This window comes from Macaca mulatta, chromosome Y, assembly GCF_049350105.2.
Source record: "Macaca mulatta isolate MMU2019108-1 chromosome Y, T2T-MMU8v2.0, whole genome shotgun sequence".
NCBI classification, from domain to species: Eukaryota; Metazoa; Chordata; class Mammalia; order Primates; family Cercopithecidae; genus Macaca; species Macaca mulatta.
The window spans coordinates 5,930,348-5,945,485 of NC_133427.1; the positions used below are offsets into that span (position 1 = coordinate 5,930,348).

At 37.8% G+C, this 15,138-nt stretch overlaps 1 pseudogene; it reads right to left on the minus strand.

The window, feature by feature from the left end:
• Window positions 1-1,367: 1,367 nt before the first annotated feature.
• On the minus strand, window positions 1,368-8,204 carry LOC144338881 (serine/threonine-protein phosphatase PP1-gamma catalytic subunit-like; annotated as a pseudogene).
• Window positions 8,205-15,138: the final 6,934 nt, after the last annotated feature.

The following is a 15,138-nucleotide window of genomic DNA, read 5'->3' on the forward strand; positions in this document are numbered from 1 at the left end:
CACACGTATGTTTATTGCAGTGCTATTCACAATAGCAAAGACTTGGCATCAACCCAAATGTCCATCAGTGACAGATTGGATTAAGAAAATGTGGCACATATACACCATGGAATACTATGCAGCCATAAAAAAGGATGAGTTTGAGTCCTTTGTAGGGACTTGGATGCAGCTGGAATCCATCATTCTTAGCAAACTATCACAAGAACAGAAAACCAAACACCGCATGTTCTCACTCATAGGTGGGAACTGAACAATGAGATCACTCGGACTCAGGAAGGGGAACATCACACACCGGGGCCTCTCATGGGGAGGGGGAAGGGGGGAGGGATTGCATTGGGAGTTATACCTGATGTAAATGACGAGTTGATGGGTGCAGCACAGCAACATGGCACAAGTATACATATGTAACAAACCTGCACGTTATGCACATGTACCCTACAACTTAAAGTATAATAATAATAAATAAATTAAAAAAAATATGTGGCGTAGCTCTTGACTCTGGACAGTCTGAATTTATATTTGCTACATCCAAAACAAATGCTATTTATTTATTTATTTATTTATTTATTTATTTATTTTTACATAAGGAGTTCATTTTTATTATAAAAAGCATGGAACCGGCAGGAGTAGTGTCTCACACCTGTAATCCCAGCAGTTTGGGAAGCCAGGGCAAGTGGATCACTTGAGTCCGGGTATTCAAAACTAGCCTCAACAATATGGTAAGTTCCATCTCTACCAAAAAAAAAAAAAAAAAATACAAAAATTAAAGGTTCGTAGTGGTGTGTGACTGTAGTCCCTGCTACTCCGGAGGGTGAGATGGGATGACTACTTGAGCTGGAAGGTAGACATTTCAGTGAGCTGAGATTGCACCACTGTATTCCAACCTAGGCAACGGAGTAAGACCCTGTCTCAAAAAAGAAAAATAAAGGCATTGAACCAACATGACATCATTAAAAAAAAAAAAAAAAAAAAAGTCATCATTAATTTGCCCATCTGGAGGCCATCACTATCAAAATTATGGATATTTTTGAAATTTTGCTGAAGTTTTCAGCCTCCCCATAGATACTGTCTTCCCCAACCACAGCCCTGTTCCCCTTTCAAGAAAAGTCAGCAGGTATGTGCTCATTGCCTGTAGCAGAAATGGCCTGAAGAGAAAAAAATTCCTTCCTTTCCTTTTTCAAAAGTCTAAAAGCAGCAGGAACTGGTACAGCTAATGACATAAAAAGTATATTTTAGATCAAGACACGGGAGAATGGAGGGGGGAAATTAAAAGGATTTCTTGGTCAAATAGGCACATACACCATTTTTTAGCTTTTTTTGATTTCCCATTAAGTATTGTGTGTGTGTTGGGGGGGGGTGGGGGGGTGTTTTAACAAGTTCATCATTTAATCTGAATTCATTTTCACCACATGGTATTGTACATGGTCATCTGCTGAAACAGATTTCTTTTTTAACAGATCTTAGTTTAAAAAAAGTCATAGATACTCTGAGTTCTGTATAAACTGGTGGGACAATAAGTTAGTTCCTTTGTTTTAACTTATAAGCCTCAACTTCACCACAGAATAAAGAATATAGGCCAAAGAAAGCATAATCGGTCACTTGTATAGAACAGTATTGTTTCTATAATTTGAAGCTTTCTGAATGGACAGATTCAGGCCTGATGCAACTGTAAAAAGATTACTTAATGAATAGACTATATGGAAATTGTACAAAATGTTATTACTTTTAATCATGAGTAGCTTAAACAGCCCTATATCACTAATTGCTATTCAAAATCAAAAACCTGTTTTTGAATCTCCGAGAAGGCAGCATGTGTACACAACCATACCATCTTGTACTTAGGGGTGTGCCAAAAAGTAATTCAACAGCAACTTTGGCTTTAGGAAAGAGTCACAAATATTTAAAAGAATGGCTTTAATCGTCATTTTAAGTATACGGTAGGGGAAAAGTGTGCTTTAATTAAATATACATCATACCAGTGATGCTGGCAAGGTTGAAAGTTACTCCTAATGTTAATAGCTATAAAAACTAATTTGTACATAACAAGACAATGACAGGAAAAAGCAATCCCTTTGAAACAAAATTATCAAATAAAAAATGTTCACAGTGGTTTGTATCAACAGTATGCATTTTATGACAAGAACATGTACAGATTCGAGCACCCTAGGACTCTCTTTATGTCCTAAAGAAAATGAGCATTTACATGATTATGGGTTGTACTGAATTTAAAAAGATCAACTGTACACTTACTCCTTAGACAGAATAAACTGTCCTGGGGTGTACAGGTTTAACACCATCATTAAAATTGTTTGCAAAAGGAAGAGAGAATTAAAAAACAAAACATTTTTCTTTTTGGAGTGAAGAGTCTTTCATTCGCTGTTATAACCAGCAAATGCCATTCACTAAATCAAAAACGGAAGGAAGGGCCCCCACAAACACAGATCTATCTGAGCAAGCTGACCAGTACACATTACAGTCTTAAAAATGAAGGTTATATACTCTGTTACAAGTCCCAACTAGGCAGTGTCAAAATGACATCTATTTCTTTGCTTTCTTTGTGATCATACCTCTTGGAGGCGTTACAGGTCTCGTGGTATTTCGCTTCTTTTTCTCTGCAGGCTTTAAAATCTGAAAAGAACACATTAGTGTTTCATCCACACTCATCATGGCACCTACACTGTCAAACTCTCCACAATAATTGGGCGCCGAAAACAGAGTGACCAACTACCTCTTTGCAAAAAATTCATATCCATCTTCAACCACCTGATGGGCTCTACATGTAAGATCCAAATCATGCTTATGGAGACATTTTGCAACCACTTCTGCACCAAATATGAAGTACACTCCTCTGTCATTTTCACCCCAGCCTAAGACATCTTTATTGGGGTCAGACCACAAAAGATCACAAAGAAGACCTTGATCTGGTACATCAGTTGGTCGCATAATTCGCCGGATCTGCTCCATAGATTGAAGATCTGGTGATAAACCTCCATGACAGCAGAATATCTTCTCATCCACGATGGCTGCTATCGGTAAACAGTTAAAACAGTCTGTGAAAGTTTTCCATAGTTTAATGTTGTATCTTCTTTTACATTCATCATGAAATCCATAAATTCTGTTGATGTTGGCACATTCATGGTTCCCTCTGAGAAGAAAAGAATTCTCAGGATATTTGATTTTGTAGGCCAGTAAGAGGCAGATCGTCTCCAATGACTGCTTTCCCCTGTCCACATAGTCCCCAAGAAACAGGTAGTTGCTTTCTGGCGGGAAACCACCTTACTCAAAAAGTCGCAGCAAATCGTAGTATTGGCCATGGATGTCACCACATATTTTGAGTGGTGCCTCAAGTTCTAGTAGGATAGGCTGATTGAGAAAGATTTCACGAGATTTTAAACACAGTCCTCTGACTTCATTCTCCTGAAGCTGGACGAATTTACCAGGCTTGGACCCTTTCACTTCCAGCAGCGGTTGGATGATGCTGTCGATGTTGAGTTTGTCTAAATCCTCCATCGCCTTCCCACTGCCTACCCTCCCGCAGCGGCGCCGCCTCCGGCTCGCGCCCAGGACTCACACCTCCTTTCCCACGCCACGAGCAGAGGCGGTGGCAGCAGCCGCGGCGGGTCCCCCCCACCCCGCCTCCCCGCTCCCTGCTTCCTCCTCTCCCCACTGGAACCGCGAGAGCTTGAGTGTTGTTTTATACTAACTATTGAATACTTGCAAAAATGATCAGGGAATCAGAGCTTACAATACATTGACCACTGCACCCAACACCTTGGGTGGCAGAATGTTGTCAGCACATCCGCAGCCCCAGTGTGCCGCCTCCTGAATTCTATCCTGCTCACTCTACTGCGCACCATAAATGATCTCCCCAATTTTTGTGGTATTATTCTCTGGTTTTTCTTTATAGTTTTACCCTCTGTGAAACAATATAGAGTCAGAATGTTGACCAAGCATACAACTTTATTATCCTCTCCGGCCACCGTTTTCAAACACCTGGAGAGATCATCACACTCAAAAGAATAAAATATCTTCCAGCCATTTTTGGTCATAAAACATTTTCATCTCAGAAATTGGAATAGTCAGTCCCTCTTAATAGTCAAAACTTCAAAACTGACGACATTTGATCTTTTTTCTTCCCTACCTGAATATGTTTAGACAGGTGCCTCAGGTAGCCTGCAGAGGGCAGAGGTTGCCTCCTTTTTCTTGGTGCTTTCCAGGGCTCCTTGGAGATTTTCAGGTGAACTCCTTCACAGGAGATGAGGAAGAGTATCTGTATTCTGCTGGGTGCCTATAGTTCTGTCTTATTCTCAGAAAGTCCAGTACCACCAAGGAATTCCATGCCAGACTCCTCTAATTTAGGAAATGTGGGGTCCATCTAATTTAGGAAATGTGGATTGATCCCATTACTGCAGCCCCTCCTGATGCTGCCTCTCTTCTGTACACTAGACACCCCAGCTGAGTGAGAACGTAGTCCACAATCCAATTTAACTTTCCCAGAAATGGGTCAGACACCCCTTCTCCATATCTTCCAACTGCAAGGATCATTTCAAAGCATTGTCAGGATCTCTTTGAAGCTCGCCTATTAGGCAAGGGACCAGTAATAATAACCTGTTTTCCCCTGATTTTTCCAAAGAAAACTCTTCACCAGCATTAGATTTGATCTAGTTGTTATATTCTCAAAGTAAGTGAAAATATTTGCCAGTCTTGAAGCAAGTTTTAGAGTCTCCCAGTACATTGTCAGCATTTCCTATTGAAAACCCACTATATGCAATTTGCCCCTACGCTTACATTTATAGCTGGTTTGGGAACCTCAGCTAATATTTCTAGATTTTTAAGTTCTGCCAATCTGATAAGTACAAAACGATATCTGTATCTCATTTTCTGATGCTTAATGAGATTGAACATCTTTCCATATGACTTTTTTTAACCTCTTTTACAAAGTCTTCAGGTATTTTCACTTTTTTTTTCTTTTTGTATACATTTGTAAGAGTTTTTAATTTATTCTAGAGACTGAGTCATGGTGAGTTACATGTTGCAAATATATTTTATTTATAACTTGTTTTTTTTCTCTTTATGACATTTTTTTACAAACTGAAATTTGTTGAATGTAGTCAAGTTTGTGTCTCTTTTCAATTATAGCTTTTGATTATTATTTTGTCAGTTTAAGAAATGCTTTCCTGTCCGTGCAACATGAGATTGTCTCCTTAATTGTTTTGTGAAGTGTTATAGCTTTGACTTTGGCATTTAAATTTTTCAACCTTCTGGATTTGAATTTTGTGTAGAGTATGAGGTGTAGTTTCAGTTCTCCTTTTTTCTCTGTGTATAAATAGCCACTGTCCTAGTGCCATTTATTTCATATTTTTCCACACATCCAAAAATCTCTTTCTGTTATACATGAAAATTCAAGGGACTTAAGTCTGTTTCTCGGATCTCGACTCTTTTCATTGGTCAATGTGTCTGTTCCTGCCCCAAATGGCTCTTTATCTTTTAAATTGTCTCATGTATCTGTGCCATTCCTAATTCTACATGGATTTAACCCCAAAACTTTATATTAATTCTAAATAGAATTAGTTTTTCAGTCTTCTTTTTTTCAGAAGAGTCTTGGTTATTTACGGCTCTTTCTTCTTTCATATACATTTTAGAACGAATTTTTCCTAAAATCTTGTTGGCATTTGACTGAAACTGCATAAAATTATCTAGATTGAGTAATGACTTGTTGAAAATATTGTGCCTTCCTATTCAAGATTATGCTATAACTCTTCATTTATGTTTACTTTATTATCTTTCAGTATTTCTATAATTTTTCAATAAAATGTTTTCAAACCAGTTTTATTCTATTCAGCACTAACTTTTTATATTTTTATGCCTTTCATGAATGCTATCTTCTGAAAATATATATTCTGTTTTTTACCAGTATTGTAGATAAAAAGTATTAATGTTTTCAAAAATCCTCAGTAATTCTAATAATGTTTCTAAATATTCCTTTAGGTTTGAGGGTTTTTTTAGATAAGCAATGAATAAGCAGCCAAAGATAACAGCTTTTTTCTTTGTAATATTTAAACACTTTATTGTTTGTTTATTTTATTGAGCTAGACTTCTCCCCAATATGAAGCTCAATGTTATTATTTAATATTATATTAATTGTAAAAATAAACTAGATGTTCCTCCTCAAAGAGAGTTCCCTCTCCATCTAATTATGAATTAATCATAACTTCTCTTAGAGGCAAAATTTATTCAAAGACCTGTGCTAACATTCTTAAATATCTACTAACCATAATAAAGAACAATGTTCTTTATGTTCTTCGCTTCCACAATTTAGTCTAAATATTTGACCTCTCATGCTTATGCTGGTCCAAATGGGCATTAGAGTATAGCCTGTTCCTTTTCCTTATTTGGAGGTGTTTTTACCTTTCTCAACATTCCACAAGTTAATTCCTGCTTCCTTTGTTGTCCTCTGCCTTTGGCCTCTTTTAAAAAGTTCTAAGTTACTAGCCAATCCAGACAAATACAGAATGTGAGGTCCTATTCCAACCAGTGGAAACCAGACACGGCAGTAGGGTGAACGCTTTGGGTTATAAATGACCCTGTCTCCTTTGTTTGGTTTCCTCCAGTGGCAAAACGGCTGATGCGTGTACCCCTTCTGCAGGAGTAAAAATGGCCTTACAGAGGAAATTAAATTAGTGTTCAGGTACTATTTCTTTATGGCACTGGGGAACAAGCATTTCTAATGTATTAATCACATAATACAATCCTACTTACTTATTGTTAAACAGGAAAACTTTTTCCTTTTCACAATTATATAAGATGTTTCAATTAAGTTTCTTAAAGTAGATATTTATCAGGAGAAGGGAGTTACTTTCTATTCCTAATTTGCTCAGAATTTGTAAAAAAAATTCAGGAATATAATAGTGATTTTATCAAATGCTTTTTCTTCATCTGCTAAAATGATCATTATAGGTTTTTCTGTGATTAATGAGTTGGTGTTTTTTAATGTTAATCCAGTTTTGTATTTCTAATTTGTATTTTTGTATGTCCAATCTGTTCATTATGTGATTGAATTGTTATTTAATTATTCTTTATGCATTGTTTTATTCATATTTTGTTTAAGATATATGCTCCTATATTTAATAAAAATGTCTTTCCTTGTATGATTTGCTTATGCAAGTCAACTAGTCTCAGAAAATTAACTGGGGTAAGTTTCTTATGTTTTGCTCCTTGGAGGAGTTACATTGGTTTGGCATTATGTGCTGTCTGTGAGAATTAACATATGAAACCAATTGGGTCTAGATTTTTCTTTGGTGGAAAGATTTTTAAACTACTGATTCAGTTTTTGTGTTTTTTTTTTTCTTTATTTTTTAGTTTGTCAGTGTCTTCTTGAGTCAGTTATATTTTTCTAGGATTTTGAACGTTTAAGTTTTCCAGTTTGTTGGTGTAGAGCTGTCAAGGCTATCATTTTTATCTCTTTAGTACTTATATTTATGGGTTTTACAACTTCCAGTAGTGTGTGTTTGTTTCTTTTTCTTCAAACAGACTTGCAAGAGGTTTTTCAGTCTTAGTACATTAGTATTTACAGTACTAAGAATAAAGTATGAAGTAATTTATGGAGGGTTTAATTCTCTACTTTATGGAGGCTTAAAGACAGCCTAGCTTCCTGTGGTGAATATGCAGTATATTGATTTCTATCCTATTTTCACTTCTAATCTCTATATTTAAGGCTTTAAGTTTTCCACTAGGTACTGCCCTATTGGTATCCTCTTGCTTTTTAACTATTGTTTTCATGTATGTTCAGTTTCCATTACAATTTATTTTTTGACCCTGGGTTTTTTATTTTATTTATTTGTTTATTTATTTATTTATTTATTACATTCTTAGGTTATTGGAGAACAGATGGTGTTTGGTTACATGTTCTTTAGTGGTGATTTATGAGATTTTGGAGCGCCCATCACCTGAGCGGTGTACACTGCACCCTATTTGTAGTGGAAACCCTTGAGATCTAAAACGTGTGTTTTAAAATTTCTGTATGGGATTTTGCTAGTGATCTCTGCATTCTTGATTTCTAACAATGCGTATGGGAAAAATGTGTCTATATACACTAACGTGATGAAATTTATTGAAAACCTGCTTTATGAACTAGTAAGTGGTCAATTTTTGTTACTATTTTATGTACTACATTATATTGGAAGAATGTATTTTTACTTTGCAGGCTGTAATGTTGTCATATGAAGTTGAGATGTTTCTTTTTCTTATATATTCTATTTTTAAGTTTTCGTCATGTAGAGAAATTATTAAATTGCTGAGCAATGTCCAAAAATTCAAACTTTTTTTATCATATAGGTTTATAATATGGCTATATAGGTGGTGGTAAGGACATAGTGATGAATGTGACCAACAGTCTCCCTACTCCCATGGACTTACCTCAGTGTTTAGAGAGAAATAGAGAAGTACTCATGTGGTTGTTTAGTTATTGTTGTATTAAATGTTACAAAGCACAGTGTATGAAGAGGGAGGTTGCCTAAGATCAAGTACTATGGCAATTGCATTGTGGTTATCACTTAGTATACCCAGAAGTGTGAACACAGAATAGGGAAAGGTCACCCAGGTATATGGATCACAAAAAAAAGTTCAAATACAGAGCTTGTCCCTCCAGCATGCTTAGTCTTTGATCCTCATTCCCCACACTATCCCAGCCTCTTTTGCCTCCTCTCCCTTTCCTCCACTTATTCATGTGTTTGGTTTTTGGTTCTTTGTCATAGTAGTCACCTTTCTCTGAAAACATCTTCTTCGGCATTCAGGACACAACTCCTCAACTCTGTAGGTGAAATGTTCATCATACCGAATCAATTCATTTTTCCAACTCCCAAGTGACATAATCAAATTTTATTAATTATTAATTTGCATAAATATCAAAGAATCCTTTTTAGTAATTAGCATGTGCTCTTGATTATTCTAATGAAAACCATCACCCAAAGTGAAGTCCAGACTGGGTCCAGACTGAGGTTTTCTTATGAATTCTTTTGTTATCTAGCACTTTCCTCCCCATCAGTTCTCTATTTTATGACATGACATTGCACACAGTTAGGAAGGAATTTCTCACCTCAAAAGAAATTCTATTTTTTTTTTTTTGGTATGGCAAAAATTTTACTCTTTTCTGCTCAGTAAATCATCTTTTCCAGGAATCTGCCGTTTGTCATTTCTCTTCTGTCATGCCATGTTCGTGCTCTGTATCTTACCATGTCAGAAAGTTTCCATGATCATTCCCACATTCTTCCTGTGCAACCTCACTTCATCTTTCCAAGCAAAGTTTTGCGTTAAGGGTTTTACCAGCAACTCTGAAAAACATTATCAAAGATGTTCTCACTCCCTTAGTTCTTCCTCTTCACATTGTTCAAATTTTATTTAGCATGCCAGTGTTTCTTCATAGATTGTACTTCAGTAGATTGTACTTTAGTATTTCTATGGTTCTTCACCTCATCAAAAACAGACTATTTTTATTTTTATTTATTTTATTTTAATTTTGGAATAGAATCTTGATTTATCACCCAGGCTGGTATGCGAAATTAAAATAAAAGTAAAACATCTGGCCTCAATTGGTACTCCCACCCGAACCTCCCAAAACACTGAATTTGTTGGCATGGGCCACTGTGTCTGGCCTAATTTTTTCCGTTTCTTCATTCTTTTCCATCTCTTTGGTCTGGAAATGGAGGGCTCTGTAATAATTTTCTTTTTTTTTTTTTCATTTTTTATTACTATTTTATTTTAAGTGATTCTCTTTATCAAATAAATGGGGGAAATAATAGCCATTAGCAGTTTACGTGGTTTTGTTTTGTTTTATGAGACAAGTCACTCTGTCACTCATGCTGGAGTGCAGTGTTATAGTCATAGATCACAATAACCTCGAACTCCTGAACTCCTCTACCTCCTGAACTCAAGCGTTCCTTCTGCCTCAGCCTTTCAAGTAGCTGGAACTACAGGCATGTGCCACTGTGCCCAGCTAATTTTTAATTTTTTTATGCAGAAAGTGTCTTATTCTGTTGTCCAGGTTGGTTTTGAACTCCTGGGCACAAGGGATCATCTTGCCTTAATCTCTTGAAGTGCGGATTACAGACGTGAGCCAATATACTTAATATGTTTTTAAAAATTTTTTTAATACATCAAATAAATGGGGAAGATGGCCTTAGCAAGTTATATAAGTGATTGGGTTTTATTTTATTTTTGTTTTTGAGGCAAGATCTTATATTTTACGCTTGAGTTCAGTGGTGTGATCGAGGCTCACATTAGCCTTGACTTCCTGGACTCAAGTGATTCTCCTGCCTCAGCCTCTCAAGTAGCTTGAGCTACAGGCATGTGCCACCATGTGCAGCTAATATTTAAATGTCTTATAGCAACAGGGTTTCATTCTGTTGCCCAGTTTGGTTTTGAACTCCTGGGCTCAGGCAATCCTCTTGTCTCAGCCTCCCAAAATTCTGGATTACAGAATGAGTCACTGTCCTGAATAATTTTTTTTTTTAATTTTTTAGAGAAACATTAAATAAATGGAGAAAATAATGGCCCTTAAATAAATGGAGAAAATAATGGCCCTTAGCACGTTATCTAAGCACTTTACTTTGGTGATCACAAACAAGGCATTTACTTCCAGAGTGGGCAAGAAAAAAATCTTAGAAGCAGACTCAAGAGCAAGTGATTGACATACAAATACATGTTTGTATTTTAGTGGTCCACTGGAGAGTAATAGTAAGAATGCACACAGCCTTATCTTTGCAGGCATTATAAAACCATGTCAAAAAGTTGAGGCAATTCCACAAACCCAAACCTCACCAACAGCCTAATCTGGGAAGTATAAGCACACCCCCATGGGAATGAAACAAGTGAAAGAAGCAACTGTCACCACCCTTGTGCCCCATGCATAGAGGCAAAACACCTGCCAATAGACACTTTCCATCTGGAGTCACCCAAAACCAGGACTCATTAACAACAAAAAATATATATTCTGACACTCTTTATATGCAGTGTCCACTAGCCTGGCACCACCTCACACACCCTCTCTCCTACCTGTCAGCTCTCCCTTTTCTGGAGGGTACCAGTTCCCAGTTTTCTGACTTCATGCTTTCAACAGAGGAAACTCTCTCTGCAGTTCCTTGCCCATGCAGCATTGGCATTTCCAGCGAGATGTATTCCCCCTCTGCCTACGCTGTCCCCACTTTATGAGGCAAGATCCAGTTGCTACCACTACTCTCTGCAGCCTGGACAGTTCTTCTCTCATTCTGCTGGAGTCATTGGAGGCAGTTCGAAGACAAAAGGCAAAGAAAAGTCCATTGAAAAACAGTACTTTTTGGACAGGAGAAGTGAATGAGAAACTGGAACTTAATTTCTGTGGATTGCTCTTTTCTTGAAACTTTCTATTCTTTGGGAAATTTGATTCAAATAAGTGATTTTTTTACATTAGAGGCCACCTTGGGAATCCTAAGAAAAGACATAGCCCTTGATTTTGATGTACCAGTAGAACTTTGGGATAGAGGGGCAAGTAGACAAATGTGTTCAGTGAAGGGATTTTACATAACAACAGTACACACAGACTGCCCAGAGCCCCGCATCTGAGGCATTTTGGTTTGGGTGGGGCTCTTGAAGAAGCAGCTGCTCAAGGTGACCCGTGGAAAGGGATCAGAATTTAGATTCCTGCCTCAGCATTTCTCAGAAAGTTGGGAGATATCAGCGTGCGTGTGTGTGTGTGTGTGTGTGTGTGTGTGTGTGTGTGTGTGTGTACCTGCACATGTGAACATAATGTGTGTGAATGTAGGGTGTGGAAGGAGAACTCCTGTTGGTTTGGAGTTAGCAAATTATAAGGTGCAAGGTTGGGAGGGAAGCAAGTGATGCCAAAGAAGTGAGAAGGGACTTAGACACCAAAGTCCTTCCATCACCTTCCCTGAGTCCTGGAGGAAATGGGGAGGCTTTTCTACTAGTTCCAAACACAACTACCAGTAATGGTGAGCAGCTTCTCTTTGTCAGTGCTCTCCCTTATGTCAATTGGCTGAACAATCTCTATTCAACCTATGACTTTTATTTTCTTAACTTATGTATTTTATTAACTCATACACAATTACTCATTTGGTTTGTTGAAGCAATAAGACATCATTTACCAAAATAATGCCTGTCAGAGTGGTTGACCATAAAAATCCTGCATCACATTCATCTAAAAGGCACTTCCCATGAAGGCAACCAATTTTGGCCATTGTCATGCAACTTGGAGTATTTCAGGACAGCCAGCTTAACCTTCTTTCTCTTGAAAGTTTTAGTCAGACATAGTATGTCCATTTTTCAGTTACTTGATAGCAAAGATCAGTCTTTGCTGGTCAGGAGGAATTTCTTCTTTATTCTGGATCTTGGACTCTACATTTTCTATTGTACCCAAAAGTTCAATGTTGAAAATGATGGTCTTCTCCATTTTTACAAAAATCTGCATTTTTAAAAATCTAACAAATATTTATTACACTCCCACTCTGAGGCAGGCACTGTAATATTTGCTAGGAATATACGGAACATTAAAACTAGATGGGTCCCTATGTTAGTGATTAATTCAATAATTTCACAAATAAATGTGAATTTGCAACTCTTCAAAGTGCAGTGAAGGATACAGATACATGTATATGTATGCACTTATGCATAGAAATATATATGCATGTATATTTATAAGGGGATTTGACCCAGTCTTTGGGGGAGAGATGGTTCATTCGAAGAAAGCGACATCCCAGTTGATGTTTTGAAAGTGTTGGCTGGGCATAGTGGCTCACGCCTGTAATCCCAGCACTTTGGGAGGCCAAGGAGGGCAGATAACAAGGTCAGGAGATCGAGATCATCCTGGCTAACACGGTGAAACCCTGTCTCTACTAAAAATACAAAAAATTAGCTGGGCATGGTGGTGGGCTTCCATAGTCCCAGTTACTCAGGAGGCTGAGGCAGGAAAATGGCATGAACCTGGGAAGCACAGCTTTCAGTGAGCCAAGATGGCATCACTGCATTCCAGCCTCGAGGACAGTGCGAGACTCCGTCTCAAAAAAAAAAAAAAAAAAAAAAAAAAAAGGAAGTGTTAACTAGGGAATGCTTGGTATGCGTGATGCATGTGGCAGGCCTGTTCTCCCTAATGGCTGAACTGGCAGGCCTCTTTCACAACTGTTTCAACACTGACTGAGTGGTAAAGTTAAATATTGAAAGCTGGAAGAGCCAACGCCCTTATACAAAGGCTAACAGGTAAGAAATCTACCAAGAATTTTACCCATTAGTTTCTTAGACTTTGAAGCATGACAAGATAATGAAGGTATTCTTTACAGGACCCATTTAAGATTTAAAAAGTTGTATTGGGGGTCTGAAGAAACTCCTCAGACCTCCACAAACAAGTTTTATTGAGTTCTGAAGAAACTTCCCAGGCCTCCACAAAGAAGCTTATTGGGAGGACTAAAGGAAATCCCCAAATGTCCATGATTTAGCAGGAGACAAGAAAAGGGTAATCACCCTAGTCCCTGGACCCATTTAGATTAGATTAAGTAAATTTATTATGGCTTCAATTGAAGGTCTTCAAAACTATGACCTTAGTTACAGATTAAACGAAGTTAATCACTTATATGTTTAGATGAATGCACACTTACACATAGACATGTAGCTTAGAAGGCATATAAGCTCTGGAAAATTTGTCATTTTGAGTTGGTCTGGTGGTAATTTCCAGGACTTCTCCCCGTACCTGGTTAGAGAAATAAAAACTCTCTTTTCTCCCAGTTCATCTCCATCTCATTATTGGGCCACAAAAATAAGCAGCCTGACCATTGGTTTGGTCTGGGAGCATGCGTGTTTAGGGGCTGGGGATATAGGAGAGAGCCCGGCTTCTTAGAGCACCTTCAGGAAAGCCAGCCAGCTGAAGGAAGAGTGGGAGCACCAAAAGAGATGAAACTGGAGGAGACTGACCTTGCTGGGTTTTGAGAAATCAGATACACAGTTTTGTCTTTGAAAATCTGCCTTTTCATGATAGTTCCACTGCAGATGGGCGATGTGAAAGGAATAACACTATGCAGACCCACGAGGTTGCCCTAGGACTTTTTCCCCCTTCTTCTTGCATTGTATCCTTACTTTTCAATAAAAATGCCACTAAGAATCAGTGTAGAATTGACTTTGAAATCAGAATGTTGGTGTTTTCAATGGCATTACTTTTGGAAAATAATATCTGCGAACCTCAGTTTTCTCAAAATTAGAATGGAGATTGTAATAACTATCTTATAAGATTAAATGAAATCACGTATGACCAGATTTAACAAGTAGTCACCAGATGGAAGCTTATTGCTATTCCCAAGTGATTGGGGATTAACTGATGTTCTAGACCAGCAATCAGCAAACATTTTCTGTAAAAGGCCAGGTAGTAAATATATTCCACTGTTTGAACCATATGGTATCTGTCTTAATAGCTCAGTTCTGCAGCTGAAGCAGGAAAACTGTCATGGACAAATGTCATGAATGGGCCGGACTCTGTTTTAATAAAACTTTATTTATAAACATGAGCAGTGAGCCACATTGGGCCCATGAGCATAGTTTGCCAATCCGTTTAGAATATCTCCTGTGGGTCAGGATATCCAGTGATGCTATTAAGCAGTCTGTCTTACTTGCTGTCATATATAATAATCCAGTTGTCCTGCAAGGTAGGTATTACTGCCTCTCCTTTACAACTAAAGCTCAGTGATGTTAAGAAATTCATTTCCATCCACACAGTCAGCAGTTACTGCAAAATGAAGCCCGGAGTCTCTAATTTCCCTGAGCCTAAGCTGGCTTTCCTATTGTGTTTCCCTCTTAACTTGGTATTTAATGCTCTTTGGTTATACTGATGTTCTTGGAGGAACATAGATGCCCGTTATTCTTATAGCACAGACACTTCTAACTGAAACTTTCCTCAGGCCACCTCTAAGACTGCTGAATTTTGCATTTTTCTTTCCAAGTTTTTTTAGTGCATGCTCCCTGGCGTCGCTCTCTGCTGCTGTGTGTCCACATCCATCACATCCCATCTGTGTGAAGCTCACACATATAATTCCTCTTAGCTGGTGATTTGTAGTTTTTCAAGTTTCCCACATCAAATGTGACTTCCCTGGAGCAGGCTTCTCAGTCTTT